This window comes from Pelobates fuscus, chromosome 2 (assembly GCF_036172605.1).
Source record: "Pelobates fuscus isolate aPelFus1 chromosome 2, aPelFus1.pri, whole genome shotgun sequence".
Lineage (NCBI taxonomy): Eukaryota > Metazoa > Chordata > Amphibia > Anura > Pelobatidae > Pelobates > Pelobates fuscus.
In genome coordinates this window covers 77,060,978-77,086,909 of record NC_086318.1, presented here as the reverse complement: position 1 = coordinate 77,086,909, position 25,932 = coordinate 77,060,978, and positions in this window count along the sequence as shown.

Below are 25,932 nucleotides of genomic sequence, written 5' to 3'. Positions count from 1 at the left end.
CGGGGGCAGGGGAAGTGGAGGTGGGGTTGATGCCACATTTACCGGCGGAGGTTTTATTGGGGAACGATCTGGGGAGGCTCACTTCTGCTTTTGAGCCCCAGTCACCCACCACAGGAGAGGTCAACCCTGTAGTCACCCGACAACAGGCCCGCACCCAGGACCACAACACACTGCCGGAGGTCCAGGTAAGCAACCCTACCCCCCCTCTAGAATGTGTCCCCTGGGCTCCACCTAATGAATTTGTAGCTGAAGTCGCAACAGACCCCACGCTTCAGGTGTATAGGGACAAGGTTGGCACGGGTTCCCCCGGGGCGGAGGGAGAGAAGTTTATCTGGGATAAACAACTTTTATACAGGGAAACAACCAAACAGATTACGGGGTTAGACCCGATAGCGAGGAGACAATTAGTGGTACCACAGCGGTACCGGGCTGAATTACTCCGGATAGCGCATGATATTCCGCTATCCGGACATCTAGGGGTTAGTCGCACCAGGTACAGACTAACCCAGAGTTTCTTCTGGCCAGGGATTAGCCAGGAAGTACGCAGATATTGCACGACTTGCGATACCTGCCAGAGAGTGGGAAAAAGGGGGGATCGCAGGAAGGCTAAACTTCACCCCTTACCCATAATAGAGGAACCTTTTAGCCGAATAGCGGTGGATCTGATAGGCCCCCTCAATAAAGTTAGCCCGTCAGGAAAACGGTATATTTTAACGGTCGTAGATTATGCCACCAGGTATCCAGAAGCAGTGGCTCTGACCAACATCCACGCTGAGACGGTCGCGGATGCCCTCATGCGGATATTCTCCCGGATGGGATTACCCAGGGAGATTATCTCGGATCAGGGTACCCAGTTTACCGCAGAATTCACCCAACACCTCTGGAGGATCTGTGGCATTAAGCCTATTATCAGCGCCCCTTACCACCCCCAGACGAACGGGCTCTGCGAACGATTCAATGGTACCTTGAAGCAGATGCTCCGAACCTTCGCAGAGACCCACAAGGACTGGGAACGATTCCTGCCGCACCTCCTATTTGCATACCGGGAGGTGCCGCAGGAATCCACAGGGTTCTCCCCGTTTGAATTATTGTTTGGAAGGAGGGTCCGAGGCCCATTGGATCTTATTAGAGAGCATTGGGAGGGAGACCGGAGCACAGATGGCACTCCCATCCTACCATATGTGTTGGCCTTTCGGGACCGCCTAGAAGCGTTGACCAAGACGGTACGGGAAAACCTTCAGGAGGCCCAGACCCGCCAGCGTACATGGTATGATCGGGGAGCCAGGGACCGTAGCTTTCAGGTCGGGCAGAAGGTACTAATTTTAAAACCTGTCCGACATGATAAGTTACAGGCCGCCTGGCAGGGCCCATATAAGGTGGTGGAGCAAAGATGCGATACCACCTATATTATCGGCCCCTGCACAGGGACTGGGGGGCGACGCATGCTCCATGTGAACATGCTGAAGCCCTACCACGAGCGTACTGAGGAGGTAACCGCCATCTGTGCCCCTAACACGGAAGAGTTTGACAGCTTACCCCTCCCCGATTTGCTGGGGGATGGGCAGCTGTCCGGAGATTTAGGGGAGGTTACGCTGGGAGATCGGCTGAGCCCACAGGAGCGGATCGAGGTACAGCAACTATTGGAAGAGAAACGCGACACGTTCTCTAATGTACCTGGATACACGCCTCTGGCAACTCACCGGGTCGAGACCCCAGGGCAACTACCCATGCGCCAGACGCCATACCGCATTCCAGAAGCGGTACGGGCAAACATGCGTAAGGAGATCGACGAAATGCTCCAACTGGGGGTGATTGAACCCTCAGACAGTCCTTGGGCATCTCCTGTAGTCCTCGTACCAAAGCGAGACGGTACGACCCGCTTCTGCGTGGACTATAGGAGATTGAACGAGAAGACTGTATCTGACGCCTATCCGATGCCCCGGATAGACGAGTTACTGGACAGAATGGCCAGGGGCCAATACCTCACCACTATTGACTTGTGTAAAGGGTATTGGCAAATCCCCCTGGCCCCAGACGCCATCCCGAAGTCGGCCTTTGTCACCCCATTTGGCTTGTACCAGTTTAAGGTCATGCCATTTGGGATGAAAAACGCCCCAGCCACCTTCCAAAGGATGGTGGATCGACTCCTAGATGGATTCCAGGACTATACATGTGCCTACCTGGACGATATTGCTATTTTTAGCAATACGTGGCAGGAACACTTAGCTCACATCGGAGCTGTACTAGATAGGATAAGGGAAGCAGGTCTGACCTTGAAGCCGGCCAAGTGTAGTATCGGCATGGCTGAGGTACAATACCTGGGACATAGAGTAGGGTGCGGTAAACAAAAACCCGAACCCGCCAAAGTAGAGGCTGTAGCCCAGTGGCCCACCCCTAGGACTAAGACCCAGGTTTTAGCGTTTCTAGGGACAGCGGGGTATTACAGGAAGTTTGTTCCCAATTATAGCGCCCTGGCCAAACCCCTCACTGACCTGACCCGTAAGAACCTTCCCCGCCAAGTAAACTGGACCCCGGAGTGTGAGCAGGCATTCCAACAATTGAAAAATGCACTGATAAATGCCCCTGTCTTGGCAGCTCCCAATCCAACTAAACGTTTTCTTGTTCACACAGACGCTTCTATGTTTGGATTGGGGGCAGTACTGAGTCAAGTCGGGGCCGATGGCGGGGAACATCCAGTGGCTTACATCAGTCGCAAACTGTTACCTCGAGAAGTAAGCTACGCCGCCATCGCAAAGGAATGCCTGGCTGTGGTGTGGGCCCTAAAGAAGCTACAACCCTATTTATATGGACAGCCCTTTTCCTTGCTCACGGATCACAACCCGTTAGTCTGGCTGAACCGGGTGGCTGGAGACAACGCCAGGCTGCTGCGCTGGAGTTTGGCGCTACAGCCTTTTGACTTTAATATCCAGTACCGGCCGGGTAAGCAGAATGGAAATGCTGACGGGTTGTCAAGACAAACTGACTTAGAGAAATGATCCGTGAGCCCCCGGACATCCCCAAGCCGATCCGTGTTGGATCAGACTGTGTATGCCGGCTTGTGGGCAAGGGGGAGCAGTGTAGCGGATTGGTACCGGGCTGTCCCACGACATGTATGAGAATAAGTGTATTTGGTCATATGGCTGGTTTAATGTGTATGTACATGTATAGAAAGCATGGTATCCGGGTATAATGACAGTTAAATGTATGTAAAGAATTGTATTCCTCTAGTTGTTCGGTAGAATCATTCAAATAAAACAAGGGAATGAAACTACCGAACAACCAGACCACCCAGGAATGAGTGTGCCTCCAATTACCGTTTGCAACAATGTTGCAAACAGGTAATTGGCAATCAGTGCAGTGTGGTCTTTGTCCTCTGGGTGGCCGCCATTCGGGAAACAAACACGTGGCGGCGGCCATCTTAAACTACCGAACAGCGGTGTTTTGCCGTCGAGTGTCTGGAACTAAAATCGGACACTTGACTAGGCAAACACCGCTGAGACCTCCATACTTCCAGAAATTCGTATGGAAACTACCGAATGACCCGCCGTTCGGTAGAAAGAGCCCCATAAACAAGGGAATTCATTCAAACCCTCTCCAGGCTCTATAACACAGGCAATTCGCCTGTTTTCATTCCCTTGTTTGTGACCGACCGCAGGGCCAAAATGCATGGAACTGTTTTCGGATACTTTACCCATGCGGTCGGTCAAATCTTTGGAACCCCATATCTCACGAACCATTCATCCGAATGGGCTAATGTTTAAGTATGTTGGTCCCCCAGAATAGAGCTATCTGGGGATGTTGGATTTGTGGATGTACCCCAAGTATTTAGGGTACATCCAAAACTCGGGGAAAACTGTGTACACAATAAGGGGATTATGATGCTAGAGGAGGGGAGGAGATCTGTGGGAGGTTACTACTTAGAGATTGGATAATGTCTTAAGTGTTAGAACCTCCTCCCTTGCATGGGAGAGGGCTTTATAAGGAACTGTGGAATAAAGCTTGTCAGTCTACTCCTGAAACTGTGTGTCGTCCAGTTATTGGGATTGCGATGGGGATACTGCTGTATTACTTTACCTGCTGGAAACCTTGCCTATGGACTTAACATCACCTTGTTCCTGAGCCTCACTGGAATCTCTAGTGGAGAATAGCTGTGCAAGATCGGCTCTCCGCTACAGCGTGCTTTTACAAAGAAAAAAGGTTTCCAGTGTAAGCTAATAGCAGCCAGTCAGTGTCCTTCAAGCGACTCTGTCAGGCCTTCCTTCAGCGTGTGCCCTGCACAACCCTGCCAGCGTACTTTGACAGTTGCCACTCATATCTGGTGTCTCTATAGCGTGCTTTTAAAACCAAAACTTTGTTTCCACTGTAATAGAAGAGCAGTTGCCTGCCTGCCAGCTTCTGTGTGAGTTTCACAGTGGATAATGTGCCCTCTTGCCCAGTGCCACAACTCATATCTGTTTTTACAATAGCTTAAGCTTTAGATTTAAAATAAATAATTTTTTTCACTGTAATAGAAGAGCAGTTAGTTGTCTGCAAGCGTCTGGGTGTCAGGCCTACTTCAGCGTGTGCTCTGCAGACCTGTGCCAGCGTGCTTTGACAGTTGCCAATCATATCTGGTGTCTCTTTAGCGTGCTTTTACAAAGAAAAAAGGTTTCCAGTGTAAGCTAATAGCAGCCAGTCAGTGTCCTTCAAGCGGCTCTGTCAGGCCTTCCTTCAGAGTGTGCCCTGCACAACCCTGCCAGCGTGCTTTGACAGTTGCCAATCATATCTGGTGTCTCTTTAGCGTGCTTTTACAAAGAAAAAAGGTTTCCAGTGTAAGCTAATAGCAGCCAGTCAGTGTCCTTCAAGCGGCTCTGTCAGGCCTTCCATCAGCGTGTGCCCTGCACAACCCAGCCAGCGTGCTTTGACAGTTGCCAATCATATCTGGTGTCTCTATAGCGTGCTTTTACAAAGAAAAAAGGTTTCCAGTGTAAGCTAATAGCAGCCAGTCAGTGTCCTTCAAGCGGCTCTGTCAGGCCTTCCTTCAGCGTGTGCCCTGCACAACCCTGCCAGCGTACTTTGACAGTTGCCAATCATATCTGGTGTCTCTATAGCGTGCTTTTAAAACCAAAACTGTGTTTCCACTGTAATAGAAGAGCAGTTGCCTGCCTGCCAGCTTCTGTGTGAGTTTCACAGTGGATACTGTGCCCTCTTGCCCAGTGCCACCACTCATATCTGTTTTTACAATAGCTTAAGCTTTAGATTTAAAATAAATAATTTTTTTTACTGTAATAGAAGAGCAGTTAGTTGTCTGCAAGCGTCTGGGTGTCAGGCCTACTTCAGCGTGTGCTCTGCAGACCTGTGCCAGTGTGCTTTGACAGTTGCCACTCATATCTTGTGTCTCTATAGCGTGCTTTTACAACCAGAATTTGTTTTTCACTGTTATAGATTGAATAGCAGTTACTTGTCTTCAAGCGGGTGTCTCAGGCCTACTTCAGCGTGTGCTCTGCAGCACTGTTCCAGTGCACATTGCCAATCATATCTGGTGTCTCTATAGCGTGCTTTTAAAAACAAAATTTGTTTTTTACTGTTATAGATTGAATAGCAGTTACTTGTCTTCAAGCGGGTGTCTCAGGCCTACTTCAGCGTGTGCTCTGCAGACCTGTGCCAGTGTGCTTTGACAGTTGCCACTCATATCTTGTGTCTCTATAGCGTGCTTTTACAACCAAAATTAGTTTTTCACTGTTATAGATTGAATAGCAGTTACTTGTCTTCAAGCGGGTGTCTCAGGCCTACAGTGTGTGATCTGCAGAACTGTTACAGTTCACATTGCCAATCATATCTGGTCTCACAGTAGCTTGCACGCATAGTACCACTAATCCCCAAAAAAATGACAGGCAGAGGCAGGCCACCCCGCAGGGGCCGTCGTGGTCGTGGTGCTGTGATTCCCTTTTGCCCTAGAATAATGCCCAGTTTTCAGAAGCCACGTACCCTGAACTTGAAAAGTTCTGAGGACATAGTTGACTGGCTAACACAGGACACCCAATCTTGTACAGCCTCCGCTCGGAACCTTGACGCACCATCCTCCTCCAGCTTAGCTTCAGGCACCTCTCAAGATAGCACTCACCCGCCTGCCGCCACCACCAAAACTAGCACCACAGCCGCTTTACTTGGTATGTCAGAGGAGTTATTCACACACCCGTTTGAAGAAATGAGTGATGCGCAACCATTATTGCTAGAGGATGTAGATAACAGGGATATGTCTCAGGCAGGCAGCATTAAACACATGGAGGTACGGTGTGATGATGATGATGTTGTACCCGCTGCTGCTTCCTTTTCTGAATTGTTAGATACAAGCGAAGCGGTTGATGATGACGATGCGTCCATGGATGTCACGTGGGTGCCCGCTAGAAGAGAAGAAGAACAGGGCGAAAGTTCAGATGGGGAGACAGAGAGGAGGAGGAGGAGACCAGTTGGAAGCAGGGGGGGGTCGTCGCAAGGAGCTAGTGGCACAGTCAGACAGCATGCATCGGCACCCGGGGTCAGCCCGACAGCACGCCAATCAACGCATGCTGTGTCCACCACCAGAATGCCGTCATTGCAGAGCTCAGCAGTGTGGCATTTTTTTTGTGTGTCTGCCTCTGACAACAGCGATGCCATTTGCAACCTGTGCCAAAGGAAACTGAGTCGTGGGAGGTCCAACACCCACCTAGGTACAACTGCTTTGCGTAGGCACATGATCTCACATCACAAACGCCTATGGGATCAACACATGAGTACAAGCAGCACGCCTACTCTAAGCCGCCATCCTCCTCCTGGTCCAGCATCTTCAGCCACGTCAACCACTGCTGTCCTTCTTGCCCCCTCTCAACCATCCGCCACTCCGTCTCCCGCCTTGAGCAGTTCCCGCTCATCTGCCCACAGTCATGTGTCTGTCAAGGACATGTTTGAGCGTAAGAAGCCAATGTCACCAAGTCACCCCCTTGCCCAGTGTCTGACAGCTGGCTTGTCCAAACTATTAGCCCGCCAGCTTTTACCATACAATCTGGTTGAGTCTGAGGTGTTCAAAAAATTTGTAGCTATTGGGACACCGCAGTGGAAGGTACCCGGCCGGAATTTCTTTTCACAAAAGGCAATCCCCAACTTGTACTCGATTGTGCAAAAGGAAGTCATGGCATGTCTGGCACACAGTGTTGGGGCAAGGGTCCATCTGACCACTGATACCTGGTCTGCAAAGCATGGTCAGGGCAGGTATATCACCTACACTGCGCATTGGGTAAACCTGCTGACTGCTGACAAGCAAGGAATGCGTGGCATTGCAGAGGAGTTGGTGACACTGCCACGAATTGCAGGCAGTCCTGCTGCCACCTCCTCTACTCCTCCTACTCCATCCTCTTCCATAACCTCCTCGGCTGAGTCCTCTTGTGTCGCTGCTTCTTGCTCCACATCAACGGCACCCCCCCAGCTCCCCAGGTACTATTCCACATCCCGGATACGGCAGTGTCACGCCGTCTTGGGTTTGACTTGCTTGAAAGCAGAGTCACACCGGACAAGCACTCCTGTCCGCCCTGAACGCACAGGTGGAAAAGTGGCTGACTCCGCAGCAACTGGATATCGGCAAAGTGGTGTGTGACAACGGAAAAAATTTGATAGCGGCATTGAAGTTGGGCAAGTTGACACATGTGCCGTGCATGGCACATGTGTGTAATCTGATTGTACAACGCTTTTTGCATAAGTACACAGGCTTACAGGACGTCCTGAAGCAGGCCAGGAAGGTGTGTGGCCATTTCAGGCGTTCCTACACGGCCATGGCTCACTTTGCCGATATCCAGCGGCGAAACAACATGCCAGTGAGGCGCTTGATTTGCGACAGCCCTACACGTTGGAATTCAACACTCCTAATGTTCGACCGCCTGCTCCAACAAGAAAAAGCTGTTAATGAATATTTGTATGACCGGGGTGCTAGGACAGCCTCTGGGGAGCTGGGAATTTTTTTGCCACGTTACTGGACGCTCATGCGCAATGCCTGTAGGCTCATGCGTCCTTTTGAGGAGGTGACAAACCTAGTCAGTCGCACCGAAGGCACCATCAGCGACATCATACCATTTGTTTTCTTCATGGAGCGTGCCCTGCGAAGAGTGCTGGATCAGGCTGTAGATGAGCGTGAAGAGGAAGAGGAAGAGTTGTGGTCACCATCACCACCAGAAACAGCCTTATCAGCATCGCTTGCTGGACCTGCGGCAACGCTGGAAGAGGATTGTGAGGAAGAGGAGTCAGAGGAGGATTGTAGCTTTGAGGAGGAGGAGGAGGAGCAAGACCAAACACAACAGGCATCCCAGGGTGCTCGTTGTCACCTATCTGGTACCCGTGGTGTTGTACGTGGCTGGGGGGAAGAACATACCTTCAATGACATCAGTGAGGAGGAGGAACGGGAAATGAGTACCTCGGCATCCAACCTTGTGCAAATGGGGTCTTTCATGCTGTCCTGCCTGTTGAGGGACCCTCGTATAAAAAGGCTGAAGGAGAACGACCTGTACTGGGTGTCCACGCTACTAGACCCCCGGTATAAGCAGAAAGTGGCGGAAATGTTACCGAATTACAACAAGTCGGAAAGGATGCAGCATTTGCAAAATAAATTAAAAAGTATGCTTTACACAGCGTATAAGGGTGATGTCACAGCACAACGGGAATCTAACAGGGGGAGAGGTGGAAGTCATCCTCCTCCTCCCACGACCACGCCGGCAAGGACAGGACGCTTTAAAGACGTGTTGTTGATGGAGGACATGCGGACCTTTTTAAGTCCTATGCATCGCCACAGCCCTTCGGGATCCACCCTCAGAGAGCGACTCGACCGACAGGGACTGACACTGGGCGATACATTCGCTTAAAAAAGGCCTGATGAGATGAGCTGCCTTGGGCTAAAAATGGTCCACACGCTGCTGTATTTTAGCTCTGAATGACGTTTGACTTGCGTGACTTATCCGCCACCAACTAGGGTTCAAGCCGCCATGTTTTAGGGCACTTTCTGCCTGTGAAACAAACACAAATTTTTCTGGACGCTGCTACAGCAGCGGCTGCAACAATACCAAATTTTTCAGGCATGTGTACATGCCTAATTTTTAGGCCCACTGGTGCAAGTGGACTGATTACAATTACAGGGCCTCTAAAGAGTCCTGTATTGTTATTTGTCGTCACTACCTTTCCGCGTCGGGAGTGGGTCATTTGCGCCCCTGCTGCCTTCCTTGCATGTGGTAGCTGTTTGTCAGGGATTTGTCAATCCATATCTGCCAAGTGACCCTATGTAGGGGTAACAGTCCCTATTCTGCTCTGTGTCAGTGTGTATCATGGTCTCTGTGGACAAGGAACAGTCTCTATTCTGCTCTGTGTCAGTGTGTATCAGGGGTTTTGAGGACAGGTGTCAATCCATATCTGCCAAGTGACCCTATGTATATCTGCTGTCAGTACACAGGAAAAGTTTAAATATTTCTTGTTCTACGTTCTCTGCAACTCCACGCACCGACTCATCCAATACGTGAAGATCTGGGGTTTCTCTGACTCTCCTCAGTAGTGTATCAAACAGAGTCTGCACTGTGGTAACACGGACATCTTCAGGACATAACTCAACTATTTGCAGATAGGCAGTCTGCAGCTTCTCTTTTTCACCTGTTCTCTTCTTTCTCTTATGCGTATTCTTGTCTATATGCAGGTGGTCTCTTGCCTTTCTTTTAACCAATTCGTTCCTTCCATATGGTTTCAAAAGATCTCTGGCATCATTAATTTCAACGCAAATAACGTCATCATCGGGAAGAGAGTGTTTGCACTGACTACCCACAGCATGCTCTTGCCATTGCCTACTCCACCTTCAACGACAGGGTGCAAGTCCCAAGGAGAAGGATCATTCACTTTATTATCTGTCTTTATTTCACAAGTAGTGCCTGGAACATCCTCATGGGTCACAAGATGTAAATCTGGACTAATGTCAACCCCAGGGTCTGGAAAATCGAAAGAGTCCTGTATTGTTATTTGTCGTCACTACCTTCCCGCTTCGGGAAGATTTCTTGCACAGGGCGCCCAAAGGCCTAAGGCTGGCCCTGTGCATGGGTCAGTGGCTCTGCACCAGACTTCCCTCCAATTGATCAAAGTTAAAGGATTTCAAGTGGACTGATTACAATCACAGGGCCTCTAAAGAGTCCTGTATTGTTATTTGTCGTCACTACCTTCCTGCGTCGGGAAGATTTCTTGCACAGGGCGCCCAAAGGCCTAAGGCTGGCCCTGTGCATGGGTCAGTGGCTCTGCACCAGACTTCCCTCCAATTGATCAAAGTTAAAGGATTTCAAGTGGACTGATTACAATCACAGGGCCTCTAAAGAGTACTGTATTGTTATTTGTCGTCACTACCTTCCCGCGTCGGGAAGATTTCTTGCACAGGGCGCCCAAAGGCCTAAGGCTGGCCCTGTGCATGGGTCAGTGGCTCTGCACCAGACTTCCCTCCAATTGATCAAAGTTAAAGGATTTCAAGTGGACTGATTACAATCACAGTGCCTCTAAAGAGTCCTGTATTGTTATTTGTCGTCACTACCTTCCCGCGTCGGGAGTGGGTCATTTGCGCCCCTGCTGCCTTCCTTGCATGTGGTAGCTGTTTGTCAGGGATTTGTCAATCCATATCTGCCAAGTGACCCTATGTAGGGGGAACAGTCCCTATTCTGCTCTGTGTCAGTGTGTATCATGGTCTCTGTGGACAAGGAACAGTCTCTATTCTGCTCTGTGTCAGTGTGTATCAGGGGTTTTGAGGACAGGTGTCAATCCATATCTGCCAAGTGACCCTATGTAGGGGGAACAGTCTCTATTCTGCTCTGTGTCAGTGTGTATCAGGGATCATTAGGACAGGTGTCAATCCATATCTGCCAAGTGACCCTATGTAGGAGGAACAGTCCCTATTCTGCTCTGTGTCAGTGTGTATCAGGGATCATTAGGACAGGTGTCAATCCATATCTGCCAAGTGACCCTATGTAGGAGGAACAGTCCCTATTCTGCTCTGTGTCAGTGTGTATCAGGGATCATTAGGATAGGTGTCAATCCATATCTGCCAAGTGACCCTATGTAGGGGGAACAGTCTCTATTCTGCTCTGTGTCAGTGTGTATCAGGGATCATTAGGACAGGTGTCAATCCATATCTGCCAAGTGACCCTATGTAGGAGGAACAGTCTCTATTCTGCTCTGTGTCAGTGTGTATCAGGGATCATTAGGATAGGTGTCAATCCATATCTGCCAAGTGACCCTATGTAGGTGGAACAGTCCCTATTCTGCTCTGTGACAGTGTGTATCAGGGATCATTAGGATAGGTGTCAATCCATATCTGCCAAGTGACCCTATGTAGGGGGAACAGTCTCTGTTCTGCTCTGTGTCAGTGTGTATCAGGGATCATTAGGATAGGTGTCAATCCATATCTGCCAAGTGACCCTATGTAGGGGGAACAGTCTCTATTCTGCTCTGTGTCAGTGTGTATCAGGGGTTTTGAGGACAGGTGTCAATCCATATCTGCCAAGTGACCCTATGTAGGGGGAACAGTCTCTATTCTGCTCTGTGTCAGTGTGTATCAGGGCTGGGCTTTGAGGACAGGTGTCAATGTTAGGTGATGTCTGCCCTTTATGGATTAAAAGCAGACTCTGCATCAACTGTGCAATTTTCCATGGGAGTTTTGCCATGGATCCCCCTCTGGCATGCCACAGTCCAGGTGTTAGTCCCCTTGAAACAACTTTTCCATCACTATTGTGGCCAGAAAGAGTCCCTGTTGTTTTTAAAATTCGCCTGCCCATTGCCCGTAAATTCCGGGTTCGCGACAACACTAGTGTTCAGTGATGTCTCACGAGTACAATAGTACCACCCATGCAGGGCGTACCTAGAGCATGTGGCACCCAGGGTGGGTCCTGGGTTTGGCACCCCCTCGCCCCCCCTTTCCAAACTCCCCCCCCCCAAAAAAAACACCTACTAAAATTTTAAAATGTGTTCTTTTTTTTTTTTTACATTTTTTAAAACATGTATTGAACAAATTTGTAAACTTTTTAAAACCCCTGCCCCCTTCTACAAAATCCCTGCACTCCCTCACACACAGTTACAGGCAGACAGTTACACACAGGTACAAACAGACAGTCACAGGCACACAGTCACATGCAGACAGTCACACATATAGTCACAGGCAGTCATACACACAGTTACAGGTAGAGAGTTACACACACACACACACACACATAGTCAGTTACAAGCAGTTACACACAGTCATGCACACTGTTACAGGCAGACAGTCACATATACAGTCACAGGCAGAACGTCATACACATAGGTACAGCCACACACAACACAGTTACAGTTAGACAGTTACGCACACACACAGTTACAGGCAGACTGTTACATACACACACACACACAGTTACAGGCAGACAGTTACACACACACATATCTACAGGCAGACAGTTATACACACACACAGTCAGTTACAAGCAGTTACACACAGTCACGCACACTGTCACAGGCAGAAAGTCACATTTGCAGTCACAGGCAGACAGTCATACACATAGTTACACACACACAATTACGCACACACACAGTTACAGGCAGACCGTTACATACACACACACACACATATTTACAGGTAGACAGTTACGCACACACACACACACACACACAGTCACAGGCAGACCGTTACACACACGTACACACAGTTACAGGCAAACAGTTACACACACACACAGTCATATCAATTTACATAGTTTAGCCACCCTCCTTATCTTTACAGAAGTGTGGCTTCCCTGGAGTCCAGTGGGAGCTGGATGGCTGAGATTGATGGAAGTCTTCTTGGTCTGTACCTTCTCCTTCTCTGTACCGCCTCCTCCTCCCCAGCGGCACTCTGTTAATTGGGAGTAAGTGACCTCACAACACTTCATCCCAGCAGGCAGGAAGACAGAGGCCTTGTCTGGAGCTCTCTTAACCCCTTAAGGTCCAAACTTCTGGAATAAAAGGGAATCATGACATGTCACACATGCCATGTGTCCTTAAGGGGTTTAAGGACCCGGGGCCCCTGATTACCTCACCTGCTGCAGCCCACCGGGATATTTCTCAGTATCCTGGTGGGCTGTCCAGACCTGGCTGCGGGCAGGGGGCCCACAGGGCAGCTGCTTTGGCCCCCCCAGGAGCAACTGGGCCTGGGGCAGCTGCCCCGTTTGCCCCTTGTTAAAGATGGCCCTGCTCACCATAGGAATCATAAAATGCATACACAGAACAATGTCATGTTGCCCTACAGAACATGCCACAGTCAGTTGGCCCATTTAATCTATGTCAAGTTAAGTACCCAGTAATAAATTCAGTAGGTTTTCCACTTAATAAATACCACTTAATAAATACCACAGTACGTTTGCCCATTAACAAATACCACAGTAAGTATGCTAGTTTATTAAGGAGCAAACGTAATGTGATACTTATTAACAGGCAAAGTTACTGTGGTTTATATTATTAATGGGCATACTTACTAAGGTATTTATTACTTACTATGGTATTTATTAATGGGCAAACTTACTGTAATGTTGTTTATTAATATCACAGTAAATTTGTCAATTAACCCCTTAAGGATTGCGGGCGTGCCATGCCGTCCTATTTACTTACCCAGTCATCGGCGATCCCACGCCGGCGATTGCGGTGCGGGGACTCACCTGGCAGACCTGGTTTGTGACAAAGTGGCTACTAAAAATGATTGGACATACCCCATTTGCAATACCTTGGGTTGTCTACTTTTGCAAATGGTATGCCATCAAGGGGGTAATTCTCATTCCTGGGCTACCATACGGTCTCAAAGGCAACGTAACCAATCTGGCGAATTTCAATGTGAAAAGAATGAAACATTTAACATGCTATATTTGACCTTGTCACTTCCCAAAACACCATAAAACCTGCATATAGGGGGTACTGTTTTACACATGAGACATCGCTTAATACAAATATGTGTATTGCAGTAAAAGCAAACAGTATTATGACATTCACAGCTAAAATGTCACGTAGAACTAACTTTACTACCTTTACTAACTTAATTACCTCAGAAGATACTGAAGCATAGGGAACGGATGGAGAAAGGATATCTCCTAGGGAGCTACCAAAAATATATATAAGTATTCACTAAACCAACAATAAGAAAAGGATGAAATAATAAGAAAGTGTTAAAAATCCCAAACCAAAATAACAATAACAAAAATGTATAATAATGTGAAAAAGGAGTAAAATATACACTCCAAAACAAAGTATATACAAAAGATTTTTCCCAATCTCAGTTATGTATCTGAACAGAGATGTTCAGGAAAAGGTTCGTATGCACTGGAATGTGTATAAAGTCCCTGTATGGCAGACACTTACACTAAGGGTTAAATGATGTTATCTCTGGCAAAGCAAGGAGCTGATGGCAGTCTGCCAGTTTTGTCAGAAGCTCACACTAGGCAGATCAGTGATTCTGTCAATAGAAAAGCACAACATTTTGGCAGTCTGCCTATTTTACCAGGAGCTTTCACTAAGGGTTAAATGATGCTACCATTTAGACATCACAGAACTTTAGTGAATCTGTCTAATAAATAGTAGCTTACACTAAGGGTTAATTAGTACTACAGCTTGAAAAATACAGAGCTTTTTACAGTCTGCCTATCCTGACATGTCTCATCAGACTTAACTATAGTGTAAGAAACTAGTAGCGATGTAAAGAAACAATGTTGCGAAAAATCCCGAAGGATCCCTAGTTAGTCAGATCAATGCTCCTGAATAATATAGTACTGCTGCCAATATAATTTTTGGTCCCAATAAAACAGTGCATGTTACTGAGAGAGGGAAACAAAGTGGTTAATTTCATGCATGGTATAACATCTGTGCTGTGCCTTCATGGGCACCTAAAAATCTCTAATAATCTCTGTCTAACTGTCTACATGCATGTTAGGAGGGAGCCCCGACGCGCGTTTCGCCTGTTTGGCAGCTCTTCAGGGGGAGAGCTATATTGTACTTACAAAAGAAGGGGTTTCACAATCTTTGGCTGCCAGTCAGAATCTCATAGTAAAATAGTGATAGGAGAATCAATATTTTTGGTGAATGGACAGAATGCCAAAGTTTTGGTGTGAATGATCCAATTGTTAAATGTTGTATTGGGCAAATAAGCATGTTTTTACTATTTTTTATAAAGTTTACTATTAGATAACAATTGACTGTTTTGGCCATATCGAGTCTTTTGCACCCACAACAAAGATACTGGCGCTATCTAAACCGCAATAATAATAATAATAATAATAATAATAATAATAATAATAAGTGAGTGCTAGCTATTGTTTTAGCTTTGTTTCAGTGTTTTGTATTTTTTAAAGTTAGTGCATTTAAAAAAAATCCTACTTAAAGTTTGGTAGGTCCCTTTAAGATCCATCTTCCCCCTGCAATTGCAAAATCAAAGGGGGAAAATAGCGTCCCATAAATATCTATTCTCCCAGATCTTGCAAATTCTAAAGGAGAGGTCTGAGTCAAGGGGTACTAGAGGCATCAAAACATATTTAGCTTAATGGAGCAGTTCTGGTGTATAGATCATTCGCCGCAGTCTTACCGCTCAACTCTCTTTCATTTAGCCATTAAATCACTTTTGTTTCTGTTTATGCATCCCTAGCCACACTTTCCCCTGGCTGTGACTGGCACTGCCTGCATGAAAAAATGGTTTTATTTTCAGTAAAAATTTAACTCTCTTTAGAAATTGTTATCTCCTGCTCTGTATATTGAACTTTAATCACACACAGGAGGCTCCTTCAGGATCTAGCAGGCTATTAACAGAGCAGTAGATAAGCAATACAAGTGGTTTTGGTGCCTATACTATGCCTTTAAACATTACTTTATGGGTAGATTCTAAAATCTGGGCATTAGTTGTGTTTGATGGGTGGAAGACAGATAGTAGATCTGTTTTGCTTAATACTAGTTTTAGCTGTTATCTGTGATTTATAACAACTTTATACCATTTAAAGGTTGTCATCAGAGTAAGTGTGACTAAATATCTAACTCTAGACAAAAAAAAAATGCTCCATTGCAGAAAAGTTTTCAGATGAATTAATGAAAGAATTTACTTAGACCATCTGGATACCAAATCCGGAGGTCTATAATAAGTACTGGAGTAGGAAAGATGGGATTACCAAATCAATAAATGATAGGACCGTAGAGAGTCTTTAGCAAAAATAACAAAATAGGTGGTCAAATACCCGAATTGGGTAAAAAATCTCGCCACAATGGCTCACCTCAAACTATCTTGGTCAATGGGGTACTTTATAGATTTGTCTTAAGAAAGCTACAGATATTAGACTTTAATCATGGAAGGTCAATTCTGATAGCTACAGACAGCAGATAAGCTTAGCTCCAAGTTGCTAAGTAAAGTATTGACTAGAAACACTGGTCTTTAGGCTGGGAGCAGACTTAGTTGTAAAGCTCTATAGGCCACAGCTAGCGTCTGTGGAATTATCTAAATAGAGCCAACAGTCTTAAAAAGTAGTCTTGCAAATAATCAACAGTTCCAAACTGCAAACATACCCACACATATGAGGCCTAGATAAATGTAATGAGACCTACTTGTAATGTCTAAGGCTCTCAGTATATCTTACCCATATTATGTGAAAAAACAGGGGGGTGGGGGGGGGAAGATTTGATTTGTGGTCAAATATAGTTCGCACGTAATGAAATCAAACCCGTATCAATTGTTTAAACTGACGTATTATATTAATAGACACTGTCAATTGACTCAGTCATAATGTCAGGTTTAGAGCTGGATAAATTTCGGCAGTAATGAACTAAGTCACAGACTTCCGTCCCTAGACACATATCAGGAATCTGACGATTCTGTTCTAACAGAATACCGAGCAGAGGTGTGTTTGTGATACTTACTAGGAAACGGTGTTAGCTGTGTCTTTGATTGTTAGAATAGTTGTATGCAGGAAAGCATGTGACTATTAACTAAGCTCTGAAGTCTGGAAAGTAGTATGTAGTTGATAGATTATCGCATTGCAGTTAATAGATTGTAATTGCCTAAAAGACACAGATATCTATCCCTATTATAAGAGGAAAGATCAAGGGCATTTCCTTTTATGGGGTCTGATAAAGTGTATTATGTACCGCTTAGTCACATACCGTCACTTCTTAAAGGACCAGACTTCCATATTAATGGCTGTGTGTCCAGGCAGTTTTTACAATGATTGTGTTGCAATTACTATTATTAAACTTGGCTCTGAATGTAATGTTAATTAAAGTCTGATTACTGGGACAATCTGACTTCATAATCATAACATCTAAAAATTGATGTGTGTAGTCTGATTATTAAATGTAATAGGTTAGAGGGACAGATACAGCAGCTACTAACTAGGACACAACTTAATTTAATTTTGCTGAAGACTATTTACATATTTACATATATCCAATAATGAGAATGGCGTGTATGCTCATTAGAACCTTAATGGAAATGTAATCCTTTAAAACAGGATAGAGTCATGGTATTTGCAGTGTATAGATAGTTTCTAGTCAGAGATGAAGGACGTATACGTATACGATATCTATATCCCCTTTTCTTGGGCCTAGTTTGATTTTCTCTAAACCGTTAAAGCGTTAGTCTTGTGCTGACCCTCCATGTTTCATTTTTAGATGAAGTGAAATCACTGTATCAGTTTGTCTGGAAGGATTCACTGAATTAATGTGTTCCAGAATACGATTTTTAAAGGGTCTAAATGTCTTCCCCACGTACTTTAGGCCGCAGCTGCATGTCAGGAGGTAGACAATTCCAGCTGTTTGGCAGTTAAAAAAAGTTTTAACTGTGTATGTCTTCGTATTGTTTGCATTAGAAAAAGTTTTTGAATGCCTTCTGATAAATTTGCAAGCCTTGCAACGTCCACACTGGTAGGTGCCTACTGTTGGAGACTTTAGCCAAGTGGTCGGGCCTGTTTTCAGTGGGAGATGACTTGGTACAAGAATGTCTTTAAGGTTACGGCCTCTTCTGGCTGTGAGTGAGACATGAGGAGTAAGGACTTCTTTTAGATGTTGATCTTGGTATATTAGTGGCCAGTATCTTTCAAGGGTTTGTTTCACAGGGTCCCATCCCAATCAAAGGTGCCAATACACCTGATCAGGTTCTGGGTTGTATCCTTGGTGGAATTCTCAGTAAGGAGGGGCTCCCTTTCAGTTAGTAGTGCCCTCTGGTATGCTGACTTCAGGCATCTATTAGAATACCCTTTCTTTTTAAATTGCAACCTCAAGGTTTGGGCTTTCAGTTTAAACTCTTCTAGTGTGGAGCAGTTTCTTCTAACCCGAAGATACTGACCCGTGGGTATTCCTCTCTTTAGAGAGGAAGGATGGCAGCTCTCCCAATTCAACAGATTATTAGTGGCCGTAGGTTTTCTAAACAGGGTAGTGGATACATAATTATCCTGTGTAATTTCTAATGTGACGTCAAGAAAGTGTAGTTTATGACCTCCTATTTCATGAGTAAGTCTGAGATTAATGTTATTGGTGTTTAAGGCTTTGATGAAGCTGTTAAACAATTCAGATGATCCAGTCCATACAATCAACACGTCATCAATGTAGCGTTTCCACAATTTGATGTACTTATGGTACTGGGAAAACCCTGCATTGAAGACAATGTTGTGTTCCCACCAACCTAGGTGGAGGTTCGCATGTTGCCTATGTTGTGAGGGATGGAACTATATAGTCCTTCTACATCAAAGCTACATAGTTTGTCGTCAGGAGTTAGTGTCATGTCTTTCAAGATGTTCAAAGTCTGTTTTGTGTCTCTAAGGTGGGAAGGGAGAGTCTTAACAAAATCCCGTAATATGTACTCTACATATACACTGCAGTTTTGAGAGAGATTATTCCTGTCTGAGACTATTGGTCTCCCGGATAGTATTGCCTGTTGTTTGTGGATCTTGGGCAGGGAGTAAAAAGTTGCAATGGTTGGTTTTTTTGTTCCACATGATCTTATATTCATCCGTTGTTATCAGATTCTTTTGGAGGGCTAGGTCCAGTATATTTTTTAATTCAAGTAAATACTTGTTTGTTGGATCAGAAGCTAGGACTTCATAGGTGTTCACATCATCTATAATTCGATGTACCATTTAAACATAGTTTGTCCTGTCCATTACGATCAGGTTTCCCCCTTTATCAGATGGTTTAATGGTGATAGATTCATTATTTTTAAGGACATCTAGCGCCTTCCTTTCTTGAAAGCTCAGATTGTCTGTGGATTGAATGTCATCCCCTATAGTTTCTAGTTCCTTACAGGTTAGTTCTACGAAAAGGTCTATGTATTTGAACTCTGGGATATAGGGAGTAAATTTGCTTTTAGGTTTTAAATTCGTAAAAGGAGCCGTCATCGTAGTCACTGGATCATTGCTGTTGAGTAGGTCCACTAGATTGTCCAGCAAGTTCATATCTTGAATTTCTAGACCTAGTGTTCCCGCTCTTTTAGTCTTTTGAATACAGTGAAATTTGTGGAGAGCTAGTTTTCTGGCAAATAGATGAATATCTTTTGTCCAAAAAAATCTATCAAATTTTGGTGTGGGGACAAAGGATAGTCCTCTCTTAAGTATCTGAGTCTCAATGGTAGTAAGCTGGTGAGAAGACAGGTTGATGATCAGGCTTTCATTTGTTAGTATGTTTTCTTCTGTCTGTATCTTTGTGTTGACCTGCTTCTTGTGTTCCTTTGGGATTTTCCTTCTAAATGTCCCCTTTCTAAAAAATTAATACCCTTTTTCAAAATACTTTTGGGATTTGAGTCTGTGGAGGTGGAAGCACTTTCTATGGTTGGTTCTGTTTCAGAGCCACTGGTGTCGTATTCTGATGTGGAAAATTGATCAAAATCCACTCTTCTATTGCGCTTAAATTTTTGGTAGATGTTTCCTGTCTGAAAGTCTTTAGAGTCCCTCAGGAATTTTGAGTGTTTGCGTGTTTTAATAGAGTTTTGAAACCTGTCAAGTTGTTTTTTTAGTTTTATTTCAAGTTGTTTAAAGTTAGTTTCTTTTTTAAAAACTTGAATTTTGTCTATCTCTTCATCCACTTCTTTATTGATTTTCTCTAGTCTCAATTTTTCACATCTACATAAGATGTCCAAGAATTTACAGGAACAGGAACTGCTTCCTCCCATTCCTTAATGAACTCAGTTTCTTCTATGTGGGGTCCAGGGATGTTTTGGACTCTAAGTCCCCTTGGAATTAACTCCTTATTGAGATATTTCTCAAGTGAGGCTACCTGCCACCCTGCTCTTATTTGTTGTTTGAATAAATATATTAAATGGTTGAAAGTTGAGTGAATATTAGTACTTGTAATGTTCTCTGTTAGATGTCCTTCTGAAAACACTGACTCAATATCTGTATACCATGCCTCTCTGCTTGCTTTGTCGGATAAAAATCCAGCCGTACCTCGAGCTACGCTATAGGTGTATAGTTATTGAAACCTTGTTAGTATTGAATAACGAAATGTATCCCTGCCCTTGTTGGTGGGTCCAACTGATGGAACTCCTCAACACTAGCAGAGATTCACCTAGTTTGGACACTCCAGAGGTGTCCTGGGGCTTAACCCCTAAATAGAGAATAGTGAAAGATTTTACTTAGACCATCTGGATACCAAATCCGGAGGTCTATAGTAAGTACTGGAGTAGGAAAGATGGGATTACCAAATCAATAAATGATAGGACCGTAGAGAGTCTTTAGCAAAAATAACAAAATAGGTGGTCAAATACCCAAATTGGGTAAAAAATCTCACCACAATGGCTCACCTCAAACTATCTTGGTTAATGGGGTACTTTATAGATTTGTCTTAAGAAAGCTACAGATATTCGATTTTAATCATGGAAGGTCAATTCTGATAGCTACAGACAGCAGATAAGCTTAGCTCCAAGTTGCTAAGTAAAGTATTGACTAGAAACACTGGTCTTTAGGCTGGGAGCAGACTTAGTTGTAAAGCTAGCGTCTGTGGAATTATCTAAATAGAGCCAACAGTCTTAAAAAGTAGTCTTGCAAATAATCAACAGTTCCAAACTGCAAACATACCCACACATATGAGGCCTAGATAAATGTGATGAGACCTACTTGTAATGTCTAAGGCTCTCAGTATATCTTACCCATATTATGTGAAAAAAATGGGGGGGAAATTGAAACAGCTTGCAGGACTGTAGTACTAAGTCTAAGAGAATATAGTTAACTGCTCCCAGGCAACATGTCCAGTGTGATGAGGTGAAAAATAAAGAAAGTGAAAATTAGAGTGATCTAATGTGTAGAACCATACTTAGATTGTTGGTTACCTACACACAGTGACAGTGCCCTAGTGAAAAAATAAGTGAAAGGAAAGAGAAACCCGACGCACGTTTCGGTGCTTTCTGTAATGCACCTTCATCAGGGACTGGAGGGAGACTGACCTCAAGTCTCCTTTTAAATGTGTGCTAGTAGCTGCTAATACCTGTTGGACCAATCAGAATCAGGCATGTGACTACATTTGGGCGCCAAAACAAAAACAAAAAAAATAAAATAAAATAAAAATCGGCCAATCAAAGAGCTTGCCGTCTGACATCAGCGGCTGAGTGTTTTTAACTGTTGTGGTGCCGAAATTCATCCTTAGAGAATGGATAGCTTCTGGCAATTGGGGCTACTACTGTGATATTTAGTAGCATACATTAAAGTGAAATAATGCCATGATCTTCCTGGGAGACCATAAGCATATATGATCTTTGAAGTGGTATTGTGATTGCTGAGGCATTACTAGTTGGTGAAGTTAGTTATTTGCATGCTGCTTAGTGATGCTATGAATTCGTCACATTGTTGCAGCTATAATTTGTGTAACTTAGTTTTGGGATAAGGTTACATTTTATTGATACTGTAGCGATATACCATTTCTGCGGCAAGAAAACCTAGCCGGTGAAATCAAGAATGCTGATTTGTGGTCAAATATAGTTCGCACGTAATGAAATCAAACCCGTATCAATTGTTTAAACTGACGTATTATATTAATAGACACTGTCAATTGACTCAGTCATAATGTCAGGTTTAGAGCTGGATAAATTTCGGCAGTAATGAACTAAGTCACAGACTTCCGTCCCTAGACACATATCAGGAATCTGACGATTCTGTTCTAACAGAATACCGAGCAGAGGTGTCTTTGTGATACTTACTAGGAAACGGTGTTAGCTGTGTCTTTGATTATTAGAATAGTTGTATGCAGGAAAGCATGTGACTATTAACTAAGCTCTGAAGTCGGGAAAGTAGTATGTAGTTGATAGATTATCGCATTGCAGTTAATAGATTGTAATTGCCTAAAAGACACAGATATCTATCCCTATTATAAGAGGAAAGATCAGGGACATTTCCTTTCATGGGGTCTGATAAAGTGTATTATGTACCGCTTAGTCACATACCGTCACTTCTTAAAGGACCAGACTTCCATATTAATGGCTGTGTGTCCAGGCAGTTTTTACAATGATTGTGTTGCAATTACTATTATTAAACTTGGCTCTGAATGTAATGTTAATTAAAGTCTGATTACTGGGACAATCTGACTTCATAATCATAACATCTAAGAATTGATGTGTGTAGTCTGATTATTAAATGTAATAGGTTAGATGGACAGATACAGCAGCTACTAACTAGGACACAACTTAATTTAATTTTGCTGAAGACTATTTACATATTTACATATATCCAATAATGAGAATGGCATGTATGCTCAATAGAACCTTAATGGAAATGTAATCCTTTAAAACAGGATAGAGGCATGGTATTTGCAGTGTATAGATAGTTTCTAGTCAGAGATGAAGGACGTATACGTATACGATATCTATATCCTCTTTTCTTGGGCCTAGTTTGATTTTCTCTAAACCGTTAAAGCGTAAGTCTTGTGCTGACCCTCCATGTTTCATTTTTAGATGAAGTGAAATCACTGTATCAGTTTGTCTGGAAGGATTCACTGAATTAATGTGTTCCAGAATACGATTTTTAAAGGGTCTAAATGTCTTCCCCACGTACTTTAGGCCGCAACTGCATGTCAGGAGGTAGACAATTCCAGCTGTTTGGCAGTTAAAAAAAGTTTTAACTGTGTATGTCTTCGTATTGTTTGCATTAGAAAAAGTTTTTGAATGCCTTCTGATAAATTTGCAAGCCTTGCAACGTCCACACTGGTAGGTGCCTACTGTTGGAGACTTTAGCCAAGTGGTCGGGCCTGTTTTCAGTGGGAGATGACTTGGTACAAGAATGTCTTTAAGGTTACGGCCTCTTCTGGCTGTGAGTGAGACATGAGGAGTAAGGACTTCTTTTAGATGTTGATCTTGGTATATTAGTGGCCAGTATCTTTCAAGGGTTTGTTTCACAGGGTCCCATCCCAATCAAAGGTGCCAATACACCTGATCAGGTTCTGGGTTGTATCCTTGGTGGAATTCTCAGTAAGGAGGGGCTCCCTTTCAGTTAGTAGTGCCCTCTGGTATGCTGACTTCAGGCATCTATTAGAATACCCTTTCTTTTTAAATTGCAACCTCAAGGTTTGGGCTTTCAGTTTAAACTCTTCTAGTGTGGAGCAGTTTCTTCTAACCCGAAGATACTGACCCGTGGGTATTCCTCTCTTTAGAGAGGAAGGATGGCAGCTCTCCCAATTCAACAGATTATTTGTGGCCGTAGGTTTTCTAAACAGGGTAGTGGATACATAATTATCCTGTGTAATTTCTAATGTGACGTCAAGAAAGTGTAGTTTATGACCTCCTATTTCATGAGTAAGTCTGAGATTAATGTTATTGGTGTTTAAGGCTTTGATGAAGCTGTTAAACAATTCAGATGATCCAGTCCATACAATCAACACGTCATCAAGGTAGCGTTTCCACAATTTGATGTACTTATGGTACTGGGAAAACCCTGCATTGAAGACAATGTTGTGTTCCCACCAACCTAGGTGGAGGTTCGCATAAGAGGGGGCACAAGTTGTCCCCATAGCGGTCCCTCTCACCTGGTGGTAGTAGGTCCCCTCAAACAAAAAGTAGTTGTGCGTAAGTATGTACCGTAGGAGTTCCACCACTAAGTCATTGTGGTTGGTGAATGACCCATCTCTAGATTGGAGGAACCTCTGCACGTTCTTGATGCCTATGTTGTGAGGGATGGAACTATATAGTCCTTCTACATCAAAGCTACATAGTTTGTCGTCAGGAGGTAGTGTCATGTCTTTCAAGATGTTCAAAGTCTGTTTTGTGTCTCTAAGGTGGGAAGGGAGAGTCTTAACAAAATCCCGTAATATGTACTCTACATATACACTGCAGTTTTGAGAGAGATTATTCCTGTCTGAGACTATTGGTCTCCCGGATAGTATTGCCTGTTGTTTGTGGATCTTGGGCAGGGAGTAAAAAGTTGCTATGGTTGGTTTTATGTTCCACATGATCTTATATTCATCCGTTGTTATCAGATTCTTTTGGAGGGCTAGGTCCAGTATATTTTTTAATTCAAGTAAATACTTGTTTGTTGGATCAGAAGCTAGGACTTCATAGGTGTTCACATCATCTATAATTCGATGTACCATTTAAACATAGTTTGTCCTGTCCATTACGACCAGTTTTCCCCCTTTATCAGATGGTTTAATGGTGATAGATTCATTCTTTTTAAGGACATCTAGCGCCTTCCTTTCTTGAAAGCTCAGATTGTCTGTGGATTGAATGTCATCCCCTATAGTTTCTAGTTCCTTACAGGTTAGTTCTACGAAAAGGTCTATGTATTTGAACTCTGGGATATAGGGAGTAAATTTGCTTTTAGGTTTTAAATTCGTAAAAGGAGCCGTCATCGTAGTCACTGGATCATTGCTGTTGAGTAGGTCCACTAGATTGTCCAGCAAGTTCATATCTTGAATTTCTAGACCTAGTGTTCCCGCTCTTTTAGTCTTTTGAATACAGTGAAATTTGTGGAGAGCTAGTTTTCTGGCAAATAGATGAATATCTTTTGTCCAAAAAAATCTATCAAATTTTGGTGTGGGGACAAAGGATAGTCCTCTCTTAAGTATCTGAGTCTCAAGGGTAGTAAGCTGTAAGGTAGTAAGATAATAAAGCTTTCCTTTGTTAGTATTTTTCTTCTGTTTGTATCTTTGTGTTGACCTGCTTCTTGTGTTCCTTTGGGATTTTCCTTCTAAATTTCCCCTTTCTAAAAAATTAATACTCTTTTTCAAAATACTTTTGGGATTTGAGTCTGTGGAGGTGGAAGCACTTTCTATGGTTGCTTCTGTTTCAGAGCCACTGGTGTCGTATTCCGATGTGGAAAATTGATCAAATTCCACTCTTCTATTGCGCTTAAATTTTTGGTAGATGTTTCCTGTCTGAAAGTCTTTAGAGTCCCTCAGGAATTTTGAGTGTTTGCGTGTTTTAATAGAGTTTTGAAACCTGTGAAGTTGTTTTTTTAGTTTTATTTCAAGTTGTTCAAAGTTAGTTTCTTTTTTAAAAACTTGAATTTTGTCTATCTCTTCATCCACTTCTTTATTGATTTTCTCTAGTCTCAATTTTTCACATCTACATAAGATGTCCATGAATTTACGGGAACAGACGCCTGCTGCTTCCTCCCATTCCTTAATGAACTCAGTTTCTTCTATGTGGGGTCCAGGGATGTTTTGGACTCTAAGTCCCCTTGGAATTAACTCCTTATTGAGATATTTCTCAAGTGAGGCACAAGACTAACGCTTTAACGGTTTAGAGAAAATCAAACTAGGCCCAAGAAAAGGGGTATATAGATATCAAACTTCTACAAAGAGAAAGTTATTGGATATACACACTCAAAACATTGTCCCCTGCAGGGTTGAATGAAGGCTTTTCGTATACGTCCTTCATCTCTGACTAGAAACTATCTATACACTGCAAATACCATGCCTCTATCCTGTTTTAAAGGATTACATTTCCATTAAGGTTCTAATGAGCATACACGCCAT